The sequence below is a fragment of the Aquarana catesbeiana genome, linkage group LG12, assembly GCF_042186555.1.
Source record: "Aquarana catesbeiana isolate 2022-GZ linkage group LG12, ASM4218655v1, whole genome shotgun sequence".
NCBI lineage: Eukaryota > Metazoa > Chordata > Amphibia > Anura > Ranidae > Aquarana > Aquarana catesbeiana.
Window position 1 is genome coordinate 21,000,158 of NC_133335.1, and position 11,833 is coordinate 21,011,990.

The window sequence follows — 11,833 nt, forward strand, 5'->3', positions numbered from 1 at the left end:
CTTTGATTGGACACATGTTATCAGAATTTGTTTTCTTTTTAAAATATTAGTCGTGATTTTTGTTGGGACGAATTTATGTTCGGAAATAGCACATGTCACTTTATGTGTATTTTTTGGATACAACACATGGTATCTTAATTTTTGCATAATTTTTGCACGATTGTTTATGGACTTTTGGAAAAACTTTTTATAATTTACTGGAATTTCACATAATTATTTATTATCTATTTTCTATTTTTGGATGAACATTTCACTTTAATAGGAGTATTTGCATTGCCTATTACAATAGGTCATATTTATACGCCTTCCATATATATATTATACATCCTTTATCATACGATTTATCTAAGTTTGCACCTCTGAACAGCCCAACTTTACCTTTTCTTGAGTTTACACAAAAAGTGTATCTGCTGACTTTTAATAAACAGACACTTACCTGTTCCACAGGCCAGCGATGCCGCCGCCCGAAGCCTCTCTCCTCTCCCCCTCCTCTCTGCGGCGCCATCATTGCAAGTGTGGGCACCCGGCCGTGACAGCTTGCGGCTTCACAGGCGGGCGCGCACTGCGCATGCGCTCTCCTAGTGGCCAGGCAATCTCCTGGGACCTGTGACATGTCCCAGAAGATTGCAGAGAGGGAGGGGCCGCTTAGGGGGAGAGGAGGAGTCACCTAGGCGGCGGGAAGACGGAAGTAGGAAGTGGGACAGGAAGTACCTGTCAAAACCAGGTACCCACTCCCCCCCCCCCCAAAAAAGGACATGCCAAATGTGGCATGTAATTGGAGAGGAGTGCTTAAAGCGGAAGTTCCACTTTTGGGTGGAATTCCCCTTTAACCACTTCCTTTCAGGGTACTTTCACCCCCCTTCCTGCCCAGGGCAATTTTCAGCTTTCAGTGCTCTCACACTTTAAATGACAATTGTGCGGTCTTGCAACACTGTACCCATATGAAATCTTATTTTTTTCCACACAAATAGAGCTTTCTTTTGGTGGTATTTAACCACTTCCCGCCCGGCTTATAGCAGAATGACGGCCAGGCGGTGGTTCAGTTATCCTGACTGGGCGTCATATGACGTCCAGCAGGGTAACATGCTGGCGCACGCGCCCACAGCATGGTGATCAGTAGTGTTGCGTGTCACTCTGCCATATATATGATATACATCACATCCCCCTGAGGAAGACACGTGATAGCCCTGTGTCGCCACGCGTAGGGGAGGGGCCAGGACCGTGGAGGAAACAGTATACACGCTCCTTGAGCAGCTGCTGATGTGGACAATGTTATTAGCCTATTGGAGTGGATTTTTACTATCTGTTCGCTGTAGTTTGGTGCGCTGGAAGCACCATGAAAGTGTGAGTACCCTGACATTTTTATCTCAATGACACCTGATGCGCGTGGCCGTCGGGCGCGATCGCCGCCGGACACCCGTGATTGTGGGAAAAAGAGATAGAACGGGGATTTGTGTATGAAAGCACACAAATCCCTGTTCTGTCAGGGGAGAGGAGACATATCGTTTGTCTATAGTAAGTAGGAACAACGATATGTGTCCTCCCCCAGTCAGTCCTATCCCCATACCTTTAGAAACCCTAACGAGGGAACACATTTAACCCCTTGATCGCCCCCTAGTGTAAACCCCTTCCCTACCAGTGACATTTAATCAGTGCATTTTTATAGCTCTGATCGCTGTATCAATGTCACTGGTCCCAAAAATGTGTCAAAAGTGTCTGATCATCTGTCCGCCGCAGTGTCGCAGTACCACTAAAAATCACAGATCACCGCCATTACTAGTAAAAAAATAAAATAATAAAAATGCCATAAATCTTTCCCATAGTTTGTTGACACTATAACTTTTGTGCAAACCAAACAATATACGCCTATTGTGATTTTTTTTTTAATAAAAAATATGTAGAAGAATATATATTGGCCTAAACTGATGAAGAAAAGTGTTTTTTTTTTTTTTTTTTTTAAACGAAGATGTGATCAAATACCACCAAAAGAAATCTCTATTTGTAGGAAAATAATTACGTCAATTTTGTTTGGGTACAACATCACACGACCGCGCAATTGTCAGTTAAAGTGACGCAGTGCTGTGTCGCAAAAAAATGGCCTGGTCATTAAAGTGGTGGGCCAGCTGAAAAAAAAAATTAAAAGTCAACAGCTACAAACACTGTAGCTGCTGACTTTTAGCAAGCACACTTACCTGTCCCTCGGCTCTTGGGTCCCGGCGCCGCCATTTTAACTAAGGGAAACAGGCAGTTGAGCCTTGCGGCTTCACTGCCCGTTTCCTACTGCACATGCACGAGTCTCGCAGCGATTTGTGAATGGGGAGCGTTGTGTTGTGGGACACACATAGTTCCCAGACCACAGCGTGCCCCATTCCCCAGAAGACAACGTGAGGAGGAAAAGACTGAAGATCACCACGGTGTAGGAAGTGGCAGATTAGGACGATCTGCCTAGCAACAGCCATTTCTGGTAAGTTAATTTTTTTTTTTCTTTTTTTTTTCTCCAGATTTTTAGGAACATTTTGATGTAATTTTTTTTTTTAGGGTGGTACTCCACTTTAAGCAGCCAAATCTTCCGGTCTGTTAAATTGCTGATGTATATATAAAAATTTGTTTATTAATACTTTGACACTTTAGCACCGCAGCACTTTATATTTATTTGCATAGTGGTTATAATAATATGGTATTGAGGACACATTTACACAGCGCTGCAATATTTTGATTTATTTGGTTTTCTTTCAGCACAAATTATGGGATTGTGATCATTGCTAGCAGCTGTACATCCGTTTTTCATTTATTTTTTATATTTTCACTTCATTTTGTGATCTCAGTTTGGTCATCTCTCTGGTAGCTCGCAAAATTCTTTGTTCATACAGCATCTCCTGTATCATGTCTGCAGTCTCTGACCATCTCTTGTATCATGTCTGCAGTCTCTGACCATCTCCTGTATTATGTCTGCAGTCTCTGACCATCTCTTGTATCATGTCTGCAGTCTCTGACCATCTCCTGTATTATGTCTGCAGTCTCTGACCATCTCTTGGATCATGTCTGCAGTCCCTGACCATCTCTTGTATCATGTCTGCAGTCTCTGACCATCTCTTTTATCATGTCTGCAGTCTCTGACCATCTCTTGGATTATGTCTGCAGTCCCTGACCATCTCTTGTATCATGTCTGCAGTCTCTGACCATCTCTTCTACTATGTCTGCAGTCTCTGACCATCTCTTGTATCATGTCTGCAGTCTCTGACCATCTCTTGTATCATGTCTGCAGTCTCTGACCATCTCTTGTACTATGTCTGCAGTCTCTGACCATCTCTTGTATCATGTCTGCAGTCTCTGACCATCTCTTGTATCATGTCTGCAGTCTCTAACCATCTCCTGTAGTATGTCTGTAGTCTCTGACCATCTCTTGTACTATGTCCACAGTCTCTGACCATCTCCTGTATTTAATTGCATTAATAAGTAATGTTTTACTTTTCATGTTAGGAATAGATGATGGGAATAACACTCAGAAGCAAGTCAAATGCAGCAATCTTTTTTTATAACAAAATGGAATGCCTTTTGCCGCGTACACACGACCGGTTTTCCCGTCGGAATAAACTCTGAAGGTTTTTCCGACGGAGTTCCAACGGAATTCCGCTGAAACTGTCTTGCGTACACACGGTCACACCAAAGTCCGATCGTCAAGAACGCGGTGACGTACAGAAAGTACGACGGGACTAGAAAAAGGAAGTTCAATAGCCAGTAGCCAATAGCTTCCGTCTCGTACTTGCTTCAGAGCATGCCTCATTTTTGGTCCGTTGGAACAGCATACAGATGATCGGTTTTTCCGATAGGAATTGGTTCCGTCGGAAAAATTTAGAACATGTTTTATTTCTAGGTCCGTCAGGATTTTCGAAAATAAAGTCCAATGAGGCACACACACGATCGGTATATATGGCTTTTTCTGTCGGACATTCCGCTCGTGTGTATGCGGCATTAGAGATGCATTTGATTTGCTTTAGTTTACATTGGCATTGGTGGGGAGGGAAAAAGCACAGCAAATGGGGCAATAAGTGAACACTTCTTCATAGGATCCAAATAAAAATTTGTTCAAATCCCTTAAAACTGTTTCACAAATACATATCAAAAGAGAAAAGTAGACTGCCATGTACACTGTTTGAAGCTAATCACTGTATAGACCTGATAGAAAAGTGACTTTATTTGGCCACAAGGTGTCACTGTTTCAATTCAGATGTCTCATGTACATTTTACATACAGGGGTAAGCACACACAGGGGTAGGCAACCTTTCACAGGTTGAGATCTACCTGGACAACATGGAAGAAAGCAAAGATCCCCGGGGGCAGAGGGGGGGGGGGTTACTAGGCGGCACAAAAACGATTAAGCTCCCAATAAAAAGACGTAGACATAGTAGTGTCCATCCCCCTCAAAAGCAGCGTCCTCTGCCCCCCATACATCACCCTCCCCCACTGTAGTGTTCTCTGCCCCCCCTCACCACAGTACTGTCCTCTTCCCCCCCATATCAGTGTTCTCTAGGGTTGCCACCTGTTTGGGATTCACCCGGACAGTTTGGGTTTTGAATCATGTGTCTGGGTTTCAGACCACCTGAAACCCAGACACATTATGCAGACCAGACTCTGGTTTCCCAGCAGGGTTGCTGTCTGCAGTTGTCTAAGCCAAGAGTGTAATGTGGACTCAATGTTCCCCCTTAAATCAGGGTTCCCAGAGCATCCCTTAGGTCAGAGTCCCCAGAGTTCTCCCTTACATCAGAGTCTGCAGAGTCCCCCCTTACAGTGTAAGGGAACTCTGCAAGTTCAGATATAAAAAGGAAACTCTGTGGACTCTGATGTAAGAGAGGACTCTTGTGATTAACTTCATATGATTATAAATGTTATTTAACACAAAATATATGTACTGCATAGTATATAAAATGGCTGTGCGCCGCTTAAGTGTTCAGGTTTAACTTGAAGAAAAGGTGGCAACCCTAGTGTTCTCTGCCCCCCTCCCTCCACAGTATTGTCCGTCCCTACCCCCAAGCAGTGTCCTCTGCATACTCACAAACTACTTACTAACAGCTAAAACCAACGGTCGTTATTCCGTACTCTAATGCCCCGTACACACGGTCGGATTTTCCGACGGAAAATGTGTGATAGGACCTTGTTGTCGGAAATTCCGACCATGTGTAGACTTCATCACACATTTTCCATCGGAATTTCCGACACACAAAGTTTGAGAGCAGGCTATAAAATTTTCCGACAACAAAATCCGTTGTCGGAAATTCCGATCATGTGTACACAAATTAGACGGACAAAGTGCCACGCATGCTCAGAATAAATAAAGAGATGAAAGCTATTGGCTACTGCCCCGTTTATAGTCCCGACGTACGTGTTTTACGTCAGCGCGTTTAGAACGATCAGATTTTCCGACAACTTTGTGTGACCATGTGTATGCAAGACAAGTTTGAGCCAACATCCGTCGGAAAAAATCCTAGGATTTTGTTGTCAGAATGTCCGAACAAAGTCCGACCGTGTGTACGGGGCATTACTCTTGGACCTTTCCGCTGCCTTTGATACAGTTGATCACCCCCTCCTCCTCAAAAAACTAAATTTTCTTGGTCTCCATGGCTGTTCTCTCCGTTGGTTCGAATCTCACCTATCTCATCGCACCTTCAGTGTCACTTACAACTCTACTTCCTCCTCTCCAACACCTCTTACCGTTGGGGTCCCCCAAGGTTCTGTCCTTGGACCTCTACTATTCTCGATCTACACATCCTCCCTGGGTCAGCTCATAGCCTCCCATGGCTTCCACTACCATTTATATGCTGATGACACCCAAATCTATCTCTCTACACCTCAGCTCACCCCATCAGTCTCCTCACACATCACTGATTTACCAACAGACATATCAGCCTGGATGTCACACCACTTCCTTAAACTGAATCTATCTAAAACCGAGCTCATAATATTTCTGCCCCCCACGTGCCCCTTCCCCTGACTTCTCTGTCAAGATCAATGGCACAACTATCAGTCCGTCCCCACATGCCAGGGTGCTAGGGGTAACCTTAGACTCTGAAATGTCCTTTCAGGCCCACATCCAATCCCTGTCCAAATCATGCCACCTTAGCCTCCGCAACATTTCCAGAATACGCCCCTTTTTAACTAATGACCCCACCAAGCTTCTAATTCACCCCCTGGTCATCTCTCACCTCGACTACTGCAACTCCCTCCTCATTGGATTACCTTTACATAGACTATCCCCCCTTCAGTCCATAATGAATGCTGCTGCAAGACTCATCCACCTTACCAACCATTCAGTGTCCTCCACCCCTCTCTGCCAATCCCTCCACTGGCTTCCACTCACCCAACAAATAAAATTCAAAGTACTAACAATAACTTACAAAGCCTTCCATAACTCTGCCCCCAGCTACATCACTAACCTAGTCCCAAAATACTAACCAAGTCGCTCTCTTCGGTCATCCCAAGACTCCTGCTCTCTAAGCTCCCCTGTCACCTCCTCCCATGCTCGCCTACAGGATTTCTCCAAAGCTTCTCCCATCCTTTGTAACTCCCTAGCCCAATCTGTCCGACTGTCCCCTAATCTATCCATCTTTAGACGATCCCTGAAAACCCTTCTCTTTAAAGGAGCTTATCCTGCTACTAACTAACACTGTTTTACTTCCTCCATCAGCTCATCCCCCACAGCTATTACCTTTTGTATCAGTTGACCCTCCCTCCTAGATTGTAAGCTCTAGCGAGCAAGGCCCTCTGATTCCTCTTGTACCAATTTGTAATGTAACTGTAATGTCTGCCTTCATTTTGTTAAGCGCTGCGCAAATTGTTGGCGCTATATAAATCCTGTATAATAATAATAATAATAATAATAATAAGACATCCAATTTTCTCATGGTAGCCGGAGACCATGTGACTTCTCTGCCTAGGCTTTAGGTCACGTGAAGGAGCTTGGGAGAAGCATTTTATTTTAATCACTTGAATCCCTATCATTGTACGTCAGCCGCTTAAGGAGCTCTAGGGGGCACGCGCGTGCGCTCACGTGCCCGCAGTGCGACACCAAAGCCAATGCGTGTGGCCGGCGGACGCAATGTCTGCCGGCCACCCGCGATCGCTCCTGAATGAGTCAATGTAAACAGACAGATCTCCGTTCTGTCAGGGGAGAAGAGACAGATCTGCTGTTCCCAGGGATTAGGAACAGTGATCTCTCTCCTTCTCCTACTCTCCTCCTCCAGTCACTACACTCTCCCCACAGTTAGAAACACCTCCCTAGGAACATTTAACCCTTTGATGCCTCCTAGTGTTAACCCCTTCCCTGTCAGTGACATTTATACAGTAATCAGTGGCTATTTTTAGCACTGATCGCTGTATAAATGTCAATGGTCCCAAAAAAGTGTCAAAAGTGTCTGATCTGCCTGCCGCAATGTCACAGTCTCGCAAAAAAATCGCTGATCACCGCCATTACTAGTAAAAAAAAAAAAATTATAATAAAAATTCCATAAATCTATCCCCTATTCTGTAGACGCTACAACTTTTGCGCAAACCAATCAATATACGCTTATTGCGTTTTTTTTTAAATTTCTTTACCAAAAATATGTAGAGGAATACATATCGGCCTTAACTGATGAAGAAATTCGTTTTTTTTACATTTTTTGGTGGATATTTATTATAGCAAAAAGTAAAAAAATATAGTTTTTTTTTTTCAAAATTGTCGCTCTTTTTTGTTTATAGCGCAAAAAAAAACAAAAAAAAAACGCAGAGGAGATCAAATACCACCAAAAGAAAGCTCTATTTGTGGGAAAAAGACATACATTCTGTTTGTGTACAGCGTCGCATGTCCGCGCAATTGTCAGTTAAAGGGACGCAGCCTGGTCTTTAAGGGGGTAAATCCTTCTGGTCCTCAACTATGAAAGAGGTTCCTTATTTACTCAAATAATAATGTGATTGACAGATTACCGGGGAGTTGATTTTGCAATAATGCCTTTTGCACTAATACGAGTTCTTCTCTCCCATCTGAGAAAAGTAAGCTGTTTACCAATGCGGTGAAAGCAGATGGCCTTGTGTCCCTTCCCATTAACCACTCTTGCTATTTATATTGCTTTTCTGTACCATTTTATTCATTATATTCTCACCAAGGCTTAAAGAAGTATGTGGATTTTTTTTTTTTTATTATTGTTCCCATGGAAACATAGAACAAACAGCCAACCTAAGGAATGGAACATACACAGGTATACAACGTCTTTAACCTTGTTTGTGAATGGGCAAAATCTAAATGGCGGAAATGGATAATACGAGAAGGGTTCAATGCGGCACGAGGATTGTGGGGGTGGCAGAGTCATTTAGACAGGAAGTATGAAGCATTGCTCATAAAGTAGGAAAGCAGACCTCCTGACCTCCTGAAATACCAAAGGGGGGGGGGGCTTTTATATATACAGTGGGTAAAATTATTATTTGATCCCTTGCAAGTTTTGTCACTTACAAAGAAATGAAAGGTCTATCATTTTTATCATAGGTGTATTTTAAATGATAGAGACCGGATATGATCCTAAAAACCTGAAAAAAACACATGATACAAATGTTATAAATTAAATGCAAAAAAGTAAAATAAGTATAAGACATTTCCTGTAGTTGGTGACCAGGTCTGCACACATCTCAGGAGGCATTTTTGGTCCACTCTTCTTTGCAGATCTTCTCTAAATCCTTAACCGCTTCAATACCGGGCACTTTTCCCTCCTTCCTGCCCAGGACAATTTTCAGCTTTCAGCGCTGTCAAGATTTGAATAACAATTGAGCGGTCATGCGACACTGTACCCAAACCAAATTTTTCATAGTTTTCTTCCCACAAATAGAGCTTTCTTTTGGTGGTATTTGATCACCACTGGAGGTTTTATTTTTTTGCTAAACAAACTAAAAAAAAAAACGAAATTTTTGAAAAAAAAATGTTTGTTATAAAATTTAGTTTTATCCTTCACTGATGGGCAATGATGAGGCGGCACTGATGAGGAGGCACCAATATGTAGAAGTGATGGGCACTGATCAGCGGCACTGATTTGCATCACTGATGGGCACTGATAAGTGGCACTGACGGGCACTGTCAGGCAGCACTGATGGGCACTGACGGGCGGCACTAATTGGCAATGACAGGCGGCACTGATAGGCACTAATAGATGGCACTGACAGGCAGCACTGATGATGAGGTATTGATTGGCATCTGACATGGGCACTGATTGGCATCTGACATAGGCACTGACAGGCATTACTGAGAGGCACTGATTGTCACTTTGATGGGCACTTTGGTGGGCACTGACTGGCAGTTGTGGTGGCACCGCTGATGGGGGGCTGAGCTGATAATCAATGCGCTGATTATCAGCTCAGACCCCCCCCCCCCCTCTGACAGGATAGATGCCAATCGGCTCTCCCTGTCAGTATGAACCGAGGAAAGCCGTTTACCGGCACTTCCTGGTTACACACTATGATCAGCTGTGTTTGGTCACAGCTGATCACATGGTAAAGAGCCTACGTCAGAGGTTCTTTACCTAGATCGGGGTTGTGGTGTGACAGAGTGACACACCACAACACCGATTGCCGCGGGCACATGATCGCAGCTTATCCTGCTGGACATCATATGACGCCCCCGGTCAGTATAACAGAACCACCGCCCAGCTGTCATTCTACTATAGGCCGGGCAGGAAGTGGTTAAAGGTTTCTTGGCTGTTGCTTGGCAACTCGAAGTTTCAGCTCTCTCCATAAATTTTCTATAGAACTAAGGTCTGGAGACTGGCTAGGCCACTCCATGACCTTAATGTGCTTCTTATTGAGCCACTCCTTTGTTGCCTTGGCGGTATGTTTTGGGTCATTGTCATGCTGGAAGACCCATCCACCACCTATCTTCAGTGTTTTGGCTAAAGGGAAGAAGGTTCTCATCCAAGATTTTACATTACTTGGCCCCGTCCATTGGCCCTTCAATGCGGCAAAGATGGCCTGTAACTTTAGCAGAGAAACAGCCCCAAAGCATAATGTTTCCACCTCCGTGCTTGACTGTAGGGATGGTGTTCTTAGGGTCATAGTCAGCATTTTTCTTCCTCCAAACACGGCGAGTCGAGTTTATGCCAAAGAGCTCAATTTTGGTCTCATCTTACCACGGCACTTTGTCCCAATCCTTCTCTGAATCATTTGGATGTTCATTGACAGACTTCATACAGGCCTGAACATTTGCCTTCTTGAGGAGGAGGACCTTGCGGGTGCTGTAGGATTTCAATCCATGGTGGTGTATTGTGTTACCAATGATTTGTTTGGTCACTGTGGTCTCTACTGCCTTGAGATCATTCACAAGCTCCTCCCGTGTAGTCCTGGGCTGATCGCTCACTTTTCTCATGATCATCCTTACCACATGAGGCCAAATCCTGCATGGAGCTCCAGACCTAGGACGATTGATGGTTATTTTGTATTTCTTCCATTTGTGAAAAATCACTCCAACAGAAGTCTCCTTCTCACCAAGCTTCTTGCTGATGGTCTTGTATCCCATTCCAGCCTTGTGCAGGTCTACAATCTTGTCCCTGACGTCCTTTGACAGCTCTTTGGTGTTGCCCATGATAGTGAGGTTTGAATGGAAGAAAGAGATTCTGTAGAAAGGTTTCTTTTAGATACATAACGAGTTGTCGTTAGGAGCACCTTCTTACATTGACAGGACTAATCTGTGTACCACATGAGCACCTACTGTAGCCAGTCTGTGGGAGCCAGAATTATTGTTGGTTGGTAGGGGATCAAATACTTATTTTAATCACTGAACTGCAACTCAATTTATAACATTCGCATCATGTGTTTTTTTCTGGATATTTGGTTGATATTCTGCCCCTATCATTTAAAATACACGTATGATAAAAAAATATAGACCCTTCATTTCTTTGCAGGGGATCAAATAATAATTTTCCCCACTGTATTTCCAGTCAACCTTTTGGCAATATGTAAAAAGAGGTATTTACAGATGCTTGTGATAAACCACGTCTGTAACAAATAGATACCACAAAAAAGTATTCTGATGCAAAAAAAAAAGTATGTGGATGAAAAAAGAGCATTCTAAAGTAAAAAAAATAAAATAAATAAAGCATTCTGATACAAAAAGTATGGTGAGGCAAAAAAAGTATTCTAATGCAAAAAAAAAGTTGATGCAAAAAGTGTTTTGTTGAAAGAAAAAGTATTTAGACGGAAAAAAAAATGTGTTTTGATGCAAAAAGTACCGTATGTTCATGCAAAAAAAAGTATTTTGATGGGAAAAAGAGCATTTTAAGGTAAAAAAAAAAAAACAACAAAAAATTATTTTGATTAAAAATAAAAAATATTTTGATTGAAAAAAAAAGCAATCTGATGCAAAAGGTATGTTGACGTAAAAATAAGTATTCTGATGCAAATAAAAGTACTGTATTTTGATGGAAAAAAAAGCATTCTGATGCAAAGAAATAAAAAAATCTTGGCTGTTCACTGTGTTAAATTTACGTCAAGTAAAAAAAAAAAAAAAGCATTAGAAAACAAGCAATCCAATCAATTCCAGTAAGGAGGAGCTCGACCAGCCAGCAGCAACTCAACACAAAAATATTGAGTTTCTAGCTGAACTGAACCTTTAAAAAAAAGAAAAGGAAACAGCAGCAAGACAGGCAAGCTTGAGTTATGAGGCTCTGTAATTATGCATGCGGCAGTTCTTGTTGGGAGCCAAGAGGTTATGCAACGTTTATTAAAGTTGAAGTAATTACGACAGTAACTAATCAATATCCTGGATCAGCAGAATACTGAGGAATATCATTAGAAGCTCAACAGCAACTTGAAATGGCACAAC